Source organism: Arachis ipaensis, chromosome B5, assembly GCF_059453495.1.
Source record: "Arachis ipaensis isolate K30076 ecotype BB chromosome B5, ASM5945349v1, whole genome shotgun sequence".
NCBI lineage: Eukaryota > Viridiplantae > Streptophyta > Magnoliopsida > Fabales > Fabaceae > Arachis > Arachis ipaensis.
Window position 1 is genome coordinate 125,500,521 of NC_142440.1, and position 13,309 is coordinate 125,513,829.

The window sequence follows — 13,309 nt, forward strand, 5'->3', positions numbered from 1 at the left end:
TTGATGCCTTCATCACAGAATATGATTTCTTTTTAATTGAAAAGTCTCGGAAAGAGACAATGTATGATCATTGATGCATGATTCTTAATTTTCATGAAAAGAAGAACACCAAACTTAGTGTTTGGTCATATGCTTCATCAAGATAACTAAGCATATAGTATGAAGATGTTTGTAACACTGGTTTGGTGTGCTTGAAGGCACACCAAACTTTAGAAATCTTAGCACATGTTTCAAAAAAATGCATGCATTCATTAAGTATGTTCATCAAAAGAAAGAAATTCATGCTCAGGTGATCATAGCTTATTGAATTTAAACTGACAGAAAACTTAAATCATGGGTTGCCTCCCATGGAGCGCTCTTTTATTGTCACTAGCTTGACATTGGAGCTTTCTTTTATGGTGGTTGAGGATTGTAGTGCCTCAACTTGTCTCCCCTGACTGTAATCCTCCTCTTTGTTCTCTGGTGTTCAATTTCAGCATGCTCCAATGAGAGTATGTTGCTGACAATGTAATAGTCATCAATCTGTTGGCTTGCTCCCAGTTGTTGATATATCAATTGCACTTTGTCACCTTTGGAAAGCCCTTCTGTTGGAATCTTCCTGTTCTTCCAACCCCTTTTTGTTTTGTTTCTGTGTTTCTTGCTTTCTTTTGTTAACCTTTTCCTTTTGGCCATAGGCTCACTTTGGAGATCTCTCTTCTCAGTGGCTAATACTCCAATATCCTCTTGAACTTCTTCATCATTCTGCACAATCTTTTGCCTTGGGATGTTGCTGTGAATTACCTTGTTGCTTTCTTTCTGTAATTCTTCCTTGTCGAGTTCCATATAGTCTTTCTTTTCATCACTGAAATGCGCTTCTGGTACTACTTTCAGAGTGACACTCTTATCATGCATTCTGAGAGTTAATTCCCCTTGCTCTACGACTATGATAACTTTAGCAGTGGCTAAGAACGGTCTCCCAAATATGATGGAGTCACTTTCATCTTCATCTGAATCTAGAACCAAAAAATCTGCAGGGTATATAAATTTGTCCACCTTGACTAGAAGGTTTTCAATTACACCCCTGGGGTATACCACTAACTTATCTACCAGCTCTAGAGACATCTGTACCGGTCTAACTTCCTCTATATGCAGTTTTTTTACCAAAGAGGAGGGAATTAAGTTAATACTTGCTCCTAGATCGCACATTGCCTTAGTGATAGTTAATTCCCCAATGGTGCAAGGCAGCAAAAAGCTCCCAGGGTCTTCAAGCTTGGGAGGGAGCCCTTTTTGAATCAAAGCCCTGCATTCCTCAATAAGCAGTATGGTCTCTTTTTCGTCCCAACTTCTTTTCTTGTTGATAAGCTCCTTCAAAAACTTGGCATACAGAGGCATTTGCTCAAGTGCTTCAGCAAAGGGAATATTGATTTCCAGCTTTTTGAAAGTCTCAAGGAACTTATGAAAATGTTGGTCCTTAGTCTCTTTGCTGAATCTTTGGGGATATGGCAGTGGAGGTGTGATGCTTTTTCCTGCTTGCTGCTGTCCCTGAATCACTTCTTTTGAATTGTGTGGCTGGTTGTTCTTTTCTTTGAGTTTCTCAGTGCTTTTGTTTGGCATCACAACTTGATCCTTGGCTTCATCTGCCTTTGTTTGCTTTTCATCTTCTATTGGTCTTGTGTTGCTCTCTGCTTGCTTCTTTGTAGTGTCATTGTTGCTCATCAATGTTCTCCCACTCCTTAATTGTATTGCCTTGCATTCTTCCTTAGGATTTGGGATTGTGTCACTCGGCAGTGAGCTTGAAGGTCTCTCAACAGAAATCTGTTTGGAGATTTGCCCAATTTGTCTCTCTAGGCTCTTCATGGAGGCTTCATGGTTCTTGGTTGTCATTTCTTGGTGTTTCCACATTTTGTCTATCAAGGTTTCCAAGTTGGTGAGTCTTTGAGATTCAGGTGATGCTTGTGGTGGGTTGTGAGATGTGGATGGTGGGTGGTGGGTATTTTGGTTGGTGGGTTGGTTATTAGATTGGTAATGGTTGGGGTTGGGGTAGTTGTTTTGAGGCTTTCTGTAGGGGTTTTGGTTAGTTTGCTGCTGGTTGTGGTTTTGGTTGTTTCTTGAAGTGTTTTGGTTTGAGTTCCTCTGCCATGGTTGTTAGTTCTGGTTGTGATTATCTCTCCATCTGAGGTTTGGGTGGTTCTTCCAGGATGGATTGTATGTGTCACCATACACTTCATTTGGTCCTTGGTTGTGCATGTACTGGACTTGTTCTTGCTGCTGCTCCTCTTGAGTTTCTTCATTCTGCCCCCATGTGGATGATGATTGGCTTGTGTTAACTGCTGCAACTTAGAGGCTATCAATCCTCTTGGCCATCTGCTCAAATTGTTGTTGAATTTGCTGCTGCATCATCTTGTTTTGAGCCAAGATTGAGTCCACTCCTTCTAGCTCCATTACTCCTCTCCTTTGTGATGGTTGGCGATTTCTTTGATGAGCGAAGAAATATTGATTGTTGGCCACCATGTCAATAAGATTTTGAGCTTCTTCTGCTGTTTTCATCAGTTGCAATGATCCTCCAGCTGAGTGGTCAAGTGATTCTTGAGCCTTTAGAGTGAGTCCTTCATAGAAGTTCTGTAGCTTGTCCCACTTAGTGAACATTTCTGGTGGACATTTCCTCAGCAGAGCCTTGTATCTCTCCCATGCTTCATACAGATTTTCAGCATCCAATTGCGTGAATGTTTGCACCTCAGTCTTCAGCCTGATGACTCTTTGAGGTGGATAGAATTTGGCTAGAAATTTAGTCACCAAGTCATCCCAACTAGTGATGCTTCCTTGGGGAAAAGTTTCAAGCCATTGTGCGGCCTTGTCCCTTAATGAGAACGGGAACAGCAGAAGCTTGTAAGTTTCAGGATTCACGCCATTGGACTTGACAGTGTCACAAATCCTTAAGAAGGTAGATAGATGTTGATTTGGATCCTCCAATGGTCCTCCCCCAAACGAGCAGTTGTTTTGGACCAATGTAATGAGTTGTGGCTTCAGTTCAAAATTATTTGCATTGACATTAGGGGTGAGAATGCTGCTTCCATAATGTCTAGCATTTGCAAAGGTATAGGAGGCCAATACTTTCCTCTGCTGTGGGTTATTGTCAACCCCTCCTCCTGGATTAGATGGATCTCCTTCCATCTCGTGATATTCTTCCTCAGATTCTTCCTCTCCAACAATATTTTTCCCTCTTTCAGCTCTTCTTAACCTTTTAAGAGTTCTCTGGTCAGTTTCAGATAAAACAGGAATGGATCTCCCTGTACCTGACATACAAACAAAACAAAAGAAACACCACCAGTAACTCTTCAATCTATTACTAGAATGAAGTTTAGTTTAAGCAAAATTTCAAACAGTTAGCGTGTTAGTCAAAAATTAGAGAAACAGAAGAGAAAAAGTGCTTGATCTAGATCTCCACTTCACGTAATCATTGTCAATATATTTCAATCCCCGGCAACGGTGCCAAAAACTTGATGGAAAAATTTATGGAAAAACGAATTTCCAAAACACACAAAACTCACCGGCAAGTGCACCGGGTCGCATCAAGTAATAATAACTCACGTGAGTGAGGTCGATCCCACAGGGATTGAAGGATTGAGCAATTTCAGTTTAGTGGTTGATTTAGTCAAGCGAATCAAGATTTGGTTGAGTGATTTGTGATTAACAGAATTTAAATTGCATGGAAAGTAAAGGGAATGGGTAAATGGCATAAAATTAAAGTGCAGAGAAATTAAAGAGGCTGAATCTTAAAGTGCAAGTAATATATATTGTAGAAACTTAGATTGCAAGAAATGTAAATTGCAGAATCTTAAAGTGTAAGAAATGTAAATGGCTTGAATTGTAAAGGGAATTGGGAAGTGGATTTGCAGAATTTAAACAAGGAAAAGTAAAATTGCAACAAACAGAAAAGTAGAAGATGACTTGAATTAAACCGGATCTAAAACGGAAATGAGAGAAAGCTTGGTGTAGCAATGAAATAAAGAAATTGAAAATTAAAACTGTAGATCTCAGGACTCAAGAGACTAGATAGCCAAGTCTAGATCTCACTGCCTTCCTAGATCCAGCAAGAACAATTGCAAAGGAAACAAAGAAATGTAAATTGCAGAAGAGTAGAAGAAGAAGCAATTAACCGAGATGGAAACTCAATGCTGAAAATTAAACAAGATCCCAAGGTGAGATTGAAACAGAATTTCTTCAATTCTCCACCCAAGATCCAAAACAAGAAAAGTAAAGAGTGCTGAGTAAGAACAAGGAAGAAGAGAGATCAATTCTCCTTCCCAATTCTCTAGAATTCTAAAGCAACAATGTAAAGGTGAGCTCTCTGTAAGTGTTCTAAGAAAATGCCAAAGGAAAAGCTCCCCGAAAACTTAAATCCTAAGCTATTTATACACTTTCTTCAAATGGTCTTCAAGCCTTGAATTGGGCCTTTGTTCTTGATGAAATTGGGTTGATAAAGGCCTTGGTTGATTGCTCTTAGAGTTGGAGAAAGATCCATTGTGAACCGGGTTGAAAAACATAAAAGCTTGAGTAAAAGTTTGAGTAAAAGTTTGAGGTCAAACTTTTACTCAAACTTTTCGCATCAGCTAAGCTTCCTTGCTGCCATCCACGTTTGAGCCAAAGTTTGAGGTCAAACTTTTGCTCAAACGTTGGCCCCCTTGTAAATGTGTGTTGCGCCAACGTTTGAGCAAAAGTTTGACCTCAAACGTTGGCGCAAGCTTTTTTCTCCAGGGTGTGCAAGAATGGCGCCAACGTTTGAGCAAAAGTTTGACCTCAAACGTTAGCGCAAGCTTTTTCCTTCAGGGTATTGATTTTGTGATGCCAACGTTTGCCAAAAAGTTTGAGGCAAACGTTGGCTCAAGCTTTTCTCCCAAAAGTTTGAGCTAAAGTTTGAGGTCAAACTTTTGCTCAAGCTTTTTTCCCAAAAGTTTGAGCTAAAGTTTGAGGTCAAACTTTTGCTCAAGCTTTTTTCCTTCTGGAGTGTTTTCAACTCTTTTAAAAGTTTGAGCTAAAGTTTGAGGCAAACTTTTGCTCAAACTTTTTGTTCTCTCTTGCTCCTAGTCATTCCTTCCTTTTTCAACCTTCTTCAAAACTCTTTTCACCTATCATCAATCAACCAAACACATAAAAGCTTTGCTTAAAATCATGAGTTTGTTATTCTTTCATAATATATGACAATTATAGCATAAAATCTCATGAAATTGCATTAATTCATACATGGTTGATTGAATCAAAGGAAACATGGAAATCTACCCAATTGGCTTGCTTATGGCTCAAGAAAGTGCATAAATCAATCGAAAACAAAAGAAAAAGGCTAGTGAAACTAGGCTAAGATGACTTGTCATCACCAATCAAATCCAAAATTCTCTCGCTGGCATAAGACTTCTTGGTAGCCATCCATGTCACTTGGTACCGGTAGGACATTAAGCACTTGCTGAATAGTCTCTTCCGAAACTGAAACTTGCTTGCGGCGCATGTATACCGATTGAAGGGAGGAAAGATGGTAGTTAGTGTAGAATTCTTCAACCCAAGAGAGGTTGATTTCCCTTGGTTTTCTCAAAAGAAACTCCCATCCTCGTCGTTCAATGCGGGGTAAAATACAAGGAGCAACCTTGTCCGGAGGAGCAAGTAGATGCTCGGGATGATAGTTCCGTACCGCCATGGAGGGGAATATAAGTTCACAGAAGCGGTTGGGAAACCTTGAAGAATCTTTCGCCGGCTTGCTCTTTTCCTTCTCATCAATAGGAGCGGGTGTCTTCGCTTTCTTAGTTAAGGATCCGGCTCCCAATGAAGAGTGCACCTTAGAAGTGGATATTTGGGATGCCCTCTTTGCGGCTGGTTTCCTTGGAGCTTTCGCCTTGCCTTTCGTGGTAGCCATCCTGAGAAATGAAGGGAAATAGGAAAACATTAAACCCAAGGTATCATTTTAATAAAAACATGCAAGTGAAGGATAGTAATCATAAAGACATGGGTCACAACACTTGGCATGGGATGCAAGAGGAAGTAAAGCATACAGTGGCATGAGAGGAGTAATCTTAGAGCAAGTCACATTCAATGAGTATCTAATTAGCAAGCAAAGTGGACTCAATGCTTGTAGAGGATAACAAGTGAATGAGGAGAAGCATCCAATTGAAAGTACATTGTCAAAAGAAACTAAAATGGTATTCATGCATTTCCTCGAACACTTGGTGTGCAATTATTAAGCAAAGAGTAATTATGAGATACTTAATCAATTCAAAGCACAAAATGGAACATCAACCATCACATAGGCATCACACATTGGAAAAGATAAGAAAAAAAATGACAAAAGATCTATTAAAGCAAATTAAACTCAATTCAACATCCATGGAAAAATAAGGAAAAAGGAAAAATAAGCAAACATAAAAAAGCAAGAAACATCATCATGTAAGTAAAAGAAAAACTAAGTGAAGCAACAAGAAGCATCTAACTAGAAGAAATAATGCAAAGAAAATGAAAAAAAGAAATGAAAGAAGTGAAACCTTGAGAAGTAGAAGAGAACAAGGTTGAATCTTCTTTTGTGAAGATGAGAAAGAAGATAGGAGAAGTGTAGTGCCACCAGAAGAGGTGGTTGTCGCCGGTGAGTGGCCGGAGACAAGGGTGTAGATTGTGGAAGTAGAAGAAGAAGAAGAGGGGTGTGATGGAGGAAGAAGAAAAAGGGGAATTAAGAAAGAAAAGGGGTTGGGAAGTGGGAAACAGAATAGGGCGCGAAGTTATAAAACTGCCTCGCGCAACCGGCGCGCGCGCACAGTGCGCTGGCGCGTCGGTGAGGGTGTTATCGAGGGATGCGTGCGCGGCAGTGGCGCGCATGCGCAAGGGTAGTTGTGCCCCTGACACAGACGTGGCACAAAGTTGGCATAAGTCTCTGGATTTTGTACCAGAGTTGGTGAATGGCGCAGGCGCGCAGACGCACACCTTGCGCGGACGCGTGCTTGCGAGATTTCGCGGCTGGCGCGGGCGTGCACAACGCGTGAACGCGTCAGTTCTGGCATCGGGTTGGCCCAAATGTGGCACAACTCTCTGGTTTTTGTACCAGGGGGTCCAGATGTCGCCATCGGCGCGCCCGCGCACAGTGCGCTTGCGCGTCGATGGTAAAATTGCAATGGTGCGCGCAGGCGGCAAGTACGCGGACGCGTGAGTGCCTGGCGTGAGTTGGGCACAGAATGGGCATAACTCTCGGGTATTTGGCCCAAGAGGTAGAATTGCGCCACCGGCGCACGCGCGCACAGTGCGCTTGCGCGTCGGTGCCCATTTTTCATTTTTCTATCTTTTTTTTCCCAGTATAACAAGACCTATTCTAACACATTCTTGGTAGGTGCTTAAGCTAGTAGCCAAAGAGAATTCTTCACAATATCATTCACAATCCAAAACATAGCATTCTCCCTACTTCACTACTTCATCCATACCAAAATGAGGAAAACTACATTAACATTCTAACTATTCAACAAGAAGAATAAAACTAACATTCCTATGCAATCAATCAATCATCAAGAAATCACAAAATTCACAAGAAATTGAAGGTTACAAACGAGATGGTATAAACAAGGAAGATCTTACCATGGTGGAGTGCCTCCCACCTAGCACTTTTCTTTAACGTCCTTAAGTTGGACGGTCCTTTTCTTAAGCTTCTTCTCTCCTTGGTGCATCCTCCAATAGGTACACCTCTAGCTCTTTTAGGGGCTTGTAACCATGATACTTCTTCACCCTATGTCCATTCACTTTGAAAGTTGCTTCATTCTTGGGATCAAACAACTCTACCACTCTGATGAGCGGATAATTTATACGCTTTTTGGCATTGTTTTTAGTAGGATCTAGTTACTTTTAGGGATGTTTTTATTAGTTTTTATGTTAAATTCACATTTCTGGACTTTACTATGAGTTTGTGTGTTTTTCTGTGATTTCAGGTATTTTCTGGCTGAAATTGAGGGACTTGAGCAAAAATCAGATTCAGAGGTTGAAGAAGGACTGCTGATGCTGTTGGATTCTGACCTCTCTGCACTCAAAGTGGATTTTCTTGAGCTACAGAATTCCAAATGATGCGCTCTTAACGGCGTTAGAAAGTAAATATCCAGGGCTTTCCAGCAATATATAATAGTCCATACTTTTCCCAAGTTTAGACGACGCAAAAGGGCGTTGAACGCCAGTTCTACGCTGCAGTCTGGAGTTAAACGCCAGAAACACGTCACAAACCGGAGTTGAACGCCAAAAACACGTTACAACTTGGCGTTCAACTCCAAAAGAAGCCTCTGCACGTGTAAACTTCAAGCTCAGCCCAAGCACACACCAAGTGGGCCCCGGAAGTGGATTTATGCATCAATTACTTACTTCTGTAAACCCTAGTAGCTAGTCTAGTATATATAGAACTTTTTATCATTGTATTCGAGACTTGGTTACTCCGGTTCCCCTCTGGGGCCGAGACCAATGAACACCTTCATCACTTATGTATTCTCAACGGTAGAGTTTCTGCACTCCATAGATTAAGGTGTGGAGCTCTGCTGTTCCTCATGATTTAATGCAAAGTACTACTGTTTTTCTATTCAATTCAACTTATTCCGCTTCTAAGATATCCATTCGCACCCAAGAACATGATGAATGTGATGATTATGTGACACTCATCATCATTCTCACTTATGAATGCGTGCCTGACAAACACTTCCGTTCTACATGCAAACAAGCTAGAATGAGTATCTCTTAGATATCTAATACAGAGGACCGAGTCTGAGATATTAGAATCTTCGTGGTATAAGTTAGAACCCATGGATGGCCATTCTTAAGATCCGGAAAGTCTAAACCTTGTCTGTGGTATTCCGAGTAGGATCTGGGAAGGGATGGCTGTGACGAACTTCAAACTCGCAAGTGCTGGGCGTAGTGACAGACGCAAAAGGAGGGTAAATCCTATTCCATTATGATCGAGAACCTCCAGATGATTAGCCGTGCCGTGACAGAGCATTTGGACCTTTTTCACAAAGAGGATGGGATGTAGCCATTGACAACGGTGATGCCTTACAGAAAGCTTGCCATGGAAAGGAGTATGAATGATTGGATGAAGACAGCAGGAAAGCAGAGGTTCAGAGGAACGAAAGCATCTCTATACGCTTATCTGAAATTCTCACCAATGATTTACATAAGTATTTCTATCTTTATTTTCTGTTTATTTATTATAATTATTTGAAAACTCCATAACCATTTGATATCCGCCTGACTGAGATTTACAAGATGACCATAGCTTGCTTCATACCAACAATCTCCGTGGGATCGACCCTTACTCACGTAAGGTTTTATTACTTGGATGACCCAGTGCACTTGCTGGTTAGTTGTATCAAAGTTGTGAATGAAAAACGATTTATTAAGACGTGCGTACTGAGTTTTTGGCACCATTGCCTGAGATCACAAATTCGTGCACCAAGTTTTTGGCACCGTTGCCGGGGATTGTTCGAGTTTGGACAACTGACGGTTCATCTTGTTGCTCAGATTAGGTAACTTTATTTTAATTTTAAGTTTTTGTTTTTATTCCTTTAATTTTCGAAAAAAAATTTTCCAAAAAAAAATAAAATATATTTTTCTTCAGAATTTTTAAGAATGAATTTTAGTGTTTCATGAAGCATGTTGAAGCCTGGCTGGCTATAAAGCCATGTCTAAATTCATTTGGACTGAGGCTTCCAAATCATCATTACAAGAGCAAGCTAGTTGTTGCTAATCAAATTTGTTATTGTATGACTAATTTGTATCTTCTAAAGCTTGACTGGTCATTGGCCATGTCTAGTGTTTTGGACCGGAGCTTTCATTGAAAGCTTGGCTGGCTAGTGAGCCATGTCTAATTCCTGGACTGAAGCTTTAGACTAAGAGTACAAGATTCCTGGAATTCATATTAAAAATTTTGAAATCCTTATTTTTCTTTTTCAAATAAATTTTCGAAAAAAATACCAAAAAAATTCATAAAATCATAAAATCAAAAATATTTTGTGTTTCTTGTTTGAATCTTGAGTCAATTTTTAAGTTTGGTGTCAATTGCATTTTTTCTAAAAATTTATGCATTTTTCGAAAATTTATGCATTCATAGTGTTCTTCATGATCTTCAAGTTGTTCTTGGTAAGTCTTCTTGTTTGATCTTCATATTTTCTTGTTTTGTGTCTTTTCTTGTTTTTCATATGCATTCTTGAATCATTAATATCTAAAGAATAAGAATTTTTAAGTTTGGTGTCTTGCATGTTTTCTTTGCATAAAATTTTTTTCAAAAATATGTTCTTGATGTTCATCATAATCTTCAAAGTGTTCTTGGTGTTCATCTTGACATTCATAGCATTCTTGCATGCATTCTATGTTTTGATTCATAACTTTCATGCATTGAGTCTTTTTTTTATGTTTTTCTCTTTCTTCATTAAAAAAATTCAAAAAAAAAATAATAAATATATATCTTTCCCTTTTTCACTCATAAATTTCAAAAATTTGAGTTGACTTCTTCAAATTTTTTAAAAAAAAATCTAGTTGTTTCTTATGAGTCAAATCAAATTTTCAATTCAAAAATCATATCTTTTCCATTTCTTATTTTATCATATTTTCGAAAATCACATCATCAATTAATGTTTTGATTCAAAAATTTCAAGTTTGTTACTTTCTTGTTAAGAAAGATTCAAACTTTAAGTTCTAGAATCATATCTTGTGATTTCTTGTGAGTCAAGTCATTAATTGAGATTTTAAAATTCAAATCTTTTTCAAAACTATTTCTAATCATATCTTTCTAGCATATCTTTTTAAAATCATATCTTTTTCAAAAAAATTTGATTTTAAAATATCTTTTCTAACTTCTTATCTTTTTATCTTTTCAAAATTGATTTTCAAAATTTGTTTCAACTAACTAATTAACTTTTTGTTTGTTTCTTATCTCTTTCAAAACTACCTAACTAACTATCCCTCTCTAATTTTCGAAAATACCTCCCTCTTTTTCAAAAATTCTTTTTAGTTAATTAATTGTTTAAATTTTAATTTTAATTTTAATTCTCCTTTAATTTTCGAAAATCGTCAACTTCTTTTCAAAAATTAATTTTCGAAATTCCCTCTCCCTCATCTCCTTCTATTTATTTATTCATCTACTAACACTTCTCCTCACCCAAAAATTCGAACCCCTTCTTCTCTTCTGAGTTCGAATTCTTCTCTTCTTCATTCTCTTTCTTCTTTTCTTCTACTCACACAAGGGAACCTCTATACTGTGGTAAAAAGGATCCCTATTATTATTTTCTGTTCCTTTTTTTTTCATATGAGTAGGAGCAAGGACAAGAACATTCTTGTTAAAGCAGACCCTGAACCTGAAAGGACTCTGAAGAGGAAACTGAGAGAAGCTAAAATACAACAATCCAGAGACAACCTTACAGAAATTTTTGAAAAAGAAGAGGAGATGGCAGCCGAAAATAATAACAATGCAAGGAAGATGCTTGGTGACTTTACTGCACTAAATTCCAATTTACATGGAAGAAGCATCTCCATCCTGACCATTGGAGCAAACAATTTTGAGCTTAAGCCTCAAGTAGTTTCTCTGATGCAACAAAACTGCAAGTTTCATGGACTTCCATCTGAAGATCCTTTTCAGTTCTTAACTAAATTCTTGCAGATATGTGATACTGTTAAGACTAATGCAGTAGATCCTGAAGTCTACAGGCTCATGCTTTTCCCTTTTGCTGTGAGAGACAGAGCTAGAATATGGTTGGATTCTCAACCTAAAGATAGCCTGAACTCTTGGGATAAGCTGGTCACGGCTTTTTTAGCCAAGTTCTTTCCTCCTCAAAATCTCAGTAAGCTTAGAGTGGATGTTCAAACCTTCAGACAGAAAGAAGGTGAATCCCTCTATGAAGCTTGGGAGAGATACAAGCAACTGACCAAAAAGTGTCCTTCTGACATGCTTTCAGAATGGACCATCCTGGATATATTTTATGATGGTCTGTCTGAATTAGCTAAGATGTCATTGGATACTTCTGCAGATGGATCCATTCACCTAAAGAAAATGCCTGCAGATGCTTAAGAACTCATTGACATGGTTGCTAATAACCAGTTCATGTACACTTCTGAGAGGAATCCTGTGAGTAATGGGACGCCTCAGAAGAAGGGAGTTCTTGAAATTGATGCTCTGAATGCCATATTGGCTCAGAATAAAATATTGACTCAGCAAGTCAATATGATTTCTCAGAGTCTGAATGGAATGCAAGCTGCATCCAACAGTACTCAAGAGGCATCTTCTGAAGAAGAAGCTTATGATCCTGAGAACCCTGCAATAGCAGAGGTAAATTATATGGGTGAACCTTATGGAAACACCTATAACCCCTCATGGAGAAATCACCCAAATCTCTCATGGAAGGATCAACAAAAGCCTCAACAAGGCTTTACCAATGGTGGAAGAAACAGGTTTAACAATAGTAAACCTTTTCCATCATCCACTCAGCAACAGACAGAGAATTCTGAGCAGAATCCATCTAGCTTGGCAAATTTAGTCTCTGATCTATCTAAAGCCACTCTGAGTTTCATGAATGAAATAAGGTCCTCCATTAGAAATTTGGAGGCACAAGTGGGCCAGCTGAGTAAGAAGATCACTGAAACCCCTCCTAGTGCTCTCCCAAGCAATACAGAAGAGAATCCAAAGAGAGATTGCAAGGCCATTGATATAACCATCATGGCCGAATCCAAGGAGGAAGGAGAGGACGTGAATCCCAAGGAGGAAGACCTCATGGGATGTCCAGTGATCAACAAAGAGTTTCCCTTTGAGGAACCAAAAGAATCTGAGGCTCATCTAGAGACCATAGAGATTCCATTAAACCTCCTTACGCCCTTCATGAGCTCTGATGAGTATTCCTCTTCTGAAGAGAATGAGGATGTTACTGAAGAGCAAGTTGCCAAGTTCCTTGGTGCAATCATGAAGCTGAATGCCAATTTATTTGGTAATGAGACTTGGGGAGATGAACCTCCCCTGTTTACCAATGAACTAAATGCATTGGATCAACTGAGATTGCCTCAGAAGAAACAGGATCCTGGAAAGTTCCTAATACCTTGTACCATAGGCACCATGACCTTTGAGAAGGCTCTATGTGACCTTGGGTCAGGAATAAACCTCATGCCACTCTCTGTAATGGAGAAACTGGGAATCTTTGAAGTGTAAGCTGCTAGAATCTCATTAGAGATGGCAGACAATTCCAGAAAATAGGCTTATGGACAAGTAGAGGACATGTTAGTAAAGGTTGAAGGCCTTTACATCCCTGTTGATTTCATAATCCTAGACACTGGAAAGGATGAGGATGAATCCATC

At 39.1% G+C, this 13,309-nt stretch overlaps 1 non-coding gene across 1 annotated transcript; it reads right to left on the reverse strand.

Annotated features, from left to right (window-relative positions):
- Positions 1-11,809: 11,809 nt before the first annotated feature.
- LOC148565692 (small nucleolar RNA R71) lies at positions 11,810-11,917 on the reverse strand. The gene has a single exon (XR_015884094.1). It is a non-coding gene; the product is annotated as a small nucleolar RNA R71 (small nucleolar RNA).
- Between the last annotated feature and the right edge of the window lie 1,392 nt (positions 11,918-13,309).